Consider the following 3943-nt stretch of genomic DNA (forward strand, 5'->3'; position numbering starts at 1 on the left):
GATGCATTTTGCCATCCATTCAGACTCTGAGAAATCATGTTGATTTGCTGAGTCAACATTTTATTCTGAGCCAATATCGCATTCAGAGCATCAATTTCAAGAACTTCCATTTTCTGAGGCGTCCCATTACTCACAGGATTCCTCTCAGAGGTGTACATGAATTGGTTATTTACAACCATGTCAATGAGTTCTTGAGCTTCTGCAGGCATTTTCTTTAGGTGAATGGATCCACCTGCAGAATGGTCCAGTGACATCTTAGAGAACTCAGATAGACCATAATATAATATATCAAAAATGGTCCACTCTAAAAGCATGTCAGAAGGACACCTTTTGGTCATCTACTTGTATCTTTCCCACGCTTCATAGAGGGATTCACCATCTTTTTGTTTGAAGGTCTGAACATCCTCTCTAAGCTTGCTCAGCTTTTGAGGAGGAAATAACTTAGCCAAGAAGGCCGTGACCAGCTTATCCCAAGAGTCCAGGCTATCTTTAGGTTGTGAGTCCAACCATGTTCTAGCTCTATCTCTTACAGCAAAAGGGAAAAGCATGAGCCTGTAGGCATTAGAGCAACTAGTTGAGGTTCAGCTCAAAATTGTTTGCTCCAATGGTAGGGATTGAGATGCTTCTTCTATCAAATTTGGAAGTAGGTGTAGTATAGTCACCAAACATCCTCCTTGCGCTGTTGTTGTTATTATTTTCGGCTGCCATCTCCTTTTCCTGTTCAAAAATTTCAGTTGGGTCCTCTTCAGAGTACTGTGCTTTAGCTACTCTTAGCTTCCTCTTCAAGGTCCTTTCAGGTTCAGGATAAGCTTCAACAAGAATGCCTTTTTCCTTGTTCTTGCTCATATGAAAGAGAAGAAAACAAAGAGAGAAGAGGAATCATCTATGTCACAGTATAGAGATTCTTTTATGTGAGTAGAAAAAGATGAGAATAGAGGAAAGAGAAGAAAAATTCAAACACAAAAGAGATGAGAGGGTTCGGATTTTTGAGATAAAGAGAAGTGTTAGTAAATGAATAAATAAATAAATAGAAAGAGATAAGAGAGAGAATTCGAATATTATTTTTGAAAAAAGGTTAGTAATTTTCGAAAATTAAAAGAAGAAATAAAATTAAAATTAAATTTTGAAACAATTAGTTAATTAAAAGAATTTTGAAAAAGAGTGAGGATTTTCGAAAATTAGAGAGAGAAAAGTAGTTAGATGATTTTGAAAAAGATAAGAAACAAACAAAAAGTCAATTAGTTGGTTGAAAAAGATTTGAAATTCAATTTTGGAAAGATAAGAAGTTAGAAAAGATTTTTGAAATTGATTTTGAAAAAGATATGATTTGAAAAAGATATGATTAAAAAGATATTTTGAAAAAGATTTGATTTTTAAAATTAAAATTGATTACTTGACTAACAAGAAACTAAAAGTTATGATTCTAGAATTCAAAGATTGAACCTTTCTTAACAAAAAAGTAACAAACTTCAAATTTTTGAATCAATCACATTAATTGTTAGTAAAGTTTTTGAAATTTTGAAATAAAGATAAGAAAAAGATTTTGAAAATCAATTAAGAAAATTTTCGAAAAATAATAAGAAAAATGAAAAAGATTTTATTTTTGAAAAAGATTTTGAAAAGATAGGATTTTTAAAAATGAAATCTTGACTTGACTAACAAGAAACAACTTATTTTAAAAAAAAATTTTTGACTAAGTAAACCCAAAATTTCGAAATTTATGAGAAAAATAACGAAAAGATATTTTTTATTTTTGAATTTTTAATGATGATAGAGAAAAACACAAATATGACCCAAAACATGAAAATTTTGGATCAAAACCAATGATGCATGCAAGAACACTATGAATGTCAATATGAACACCAAGAACACTTTGAAGATCAAGATGAACATCAAGACTTATTTTTGAAAAATTTTCAAGAAAAGAAAAACATGCAAGACACCAAACTTATAAATTTTTCATATTTAGACGCCAAGAATTCAAAAATGCATATGAGAAACAACAAAAAACACAAAACCAGAAAATATCAAGATCAAACAAGAAGACTTACCAAGAACAACTTGAAGATCATGAAGAACACCATGCATGAGTTTTCGAAAAATGCATAAATTTTTAAAACATGCAATTGACACCAAACTTAAAAATTGATACTAGACTCAAACAAGAAACACAAAATATTTTTGGTTTTTATGATTTTATTAAAAAAAATTTTTGGATTTTTCAAAAATAATTTTTTTTAGAAAAAACGAGAAAAAGAAGAATTTTTTTTTTTGAAAAATTTTTGAAAACTTTTTGGAAAACAAAATAAGAAGAAAATTACCTAATCTAAGCAACAAGATGAACCGTCAGTTGTCCAAACTCAAAAAATCCCCGGCAACGGCGCCAAAAACATGATAGGCAAAATTGTGATTTACTCTTTTTCATAACTTGAACAATTCTTAGCAATGGCTCCAAAAATTTGGTGCACACTACTATGGTTCACTCACATTCTTCACAACTTCGCACAACTAACCAGCAAGCTGATTCAAATGGCTATAATGGTTTTCGAAAATTATGATAAATAAATCATAAAATAAAGATGGAGATACTTATGTAAATCATTGGTTGGAATTTCAGATAAGTGTATAGAGATGCTGTGTTCTTTCTGAATCTCTACTTTCCTACTGCTTTCATCCAATCCTTCTTACTCCTTTCCATGGCAAGCTGTATGAAGGGCATCACCGTTGTCAATGGCTACTTCCCATCCTCTGAGTGAAAATAGTCCAAATGCTTTCATCACAGCACGGCTAATCATCTGTCGGTTCTCGATCATGTCGGAATAGAATCCATTGATTCTTTTGCGTCTGTCACTACACCCAACATTCGCGAGTTTGAAGCTCGTCACATTCATTCAATCCCTGAATCCTACTCGGAATACCACAGACAAGGTTTAGACTTTCTGGATTCTCAAGAATGGCCGCCAATAATTCTAGCTTATACCACGAAGACTCTGATTAAGTAATCCAAGAGATACCTACTCGGTCTAAGGTAAAACGGAAGTGGTTGTCAAGGACACGTTCATAAGGATGGATGATGATGAGTGTCACGGATCATCACATCCATCAGGTTGAAGTGCAACGAATATCTTAGAATAAGAATAAGCTGAATTGAATAGAAAATAGTAGTAATTGCATTAAAACTTGAGGTACAGCAGAGCTCCACACCCTTAAATGGTGTGTAGAAACTCCACAGTTGAAAATACATAAGTGATGGTCCAGATATGGCCGAATGGCCAGCCCCCCCCCCCTTTGAAGGTCTAAAATCGCATACACTGACTAAAGATCAATCAAAAGACGTCTAATACAATAGTAAAATGTCCTATTTATACTAGACTAGTTACTAGGGTTTACAGAAATAAGTCTAAATGCAGAAATCCACTTCCGGGGCCCACTTTGGTGTGTGCTTGGGCTGAGATTGAGCTTTACACGTGTAGAGGCTTCTCTTGGAGTTAAACGCCAAGTTGTAACGTGTTTTTGGCATTTAACTCTGGTTTGTGACGTGTTTTTGGCGTTTTACTCTAGAATGCAGCATGGAATTGGCGTTGAACGCCAGTTTGTGTTGTCTAAACTCGAATAAAGTATGGACTATTATATATTGCTTGAAAGCTCTGGATGTTGGCTTTCCAACGCCGTTGAGAGCGTGCCATGTGGAATTTTATAGCTCCAGAAAATCCATTTCGAGTGCAGGGAGGTCATAATCCAACAACATCAGTAGTCCTTTTTCAGCCTGAATCAGATTTTTGCTCAGGTCCCTCAATTTCTGCCAGAAAATACCTGAAATTACAGAGAAACACACAAACTCATAGTAAATTCCGGAAATGTGAATTTTGCATAAAAACTAATGAAAACATCCCTAAAAGTAGCTAGATCCTACTAAAAACTACCTAAAAACAATGCCAAAAAG

General features: G+C 33.7%; 1 non-coding gene across 1 annotated transcript; it reads left to right on the forward strand.

The window, feature by feature from the left end:
- Nucleotides 1-308: 308 nt before the first annotated feature.
- Nucleotides 309-416, forward strand: LOC127746925 (small nucleolar RNA R71). The gene has a single exon (XR_008008730.1). It is a non-coding gene; the product is annotated as a small nucleolar RNA R71 (small nucleolar RNA).
- The last annotated feature ends 3527 nt before the right edge of the window (nucleotides 417-3943 follow it).

This window comes from Arachis duranensis, chromosome 4 (assembly GCF_000817695.3).
Source record: "Arachis duranensis cultivar V14167 chromosome 4, aradu.V14167.gnm2.J7QH, whole genome shotgun sequence".
Lineage (NCBI taxonomy): Eukaryota > Viridiplantae > Streptophyta > Magnoliopsida > Fabales > Fabaceae > Arachis > Arachis duranensis.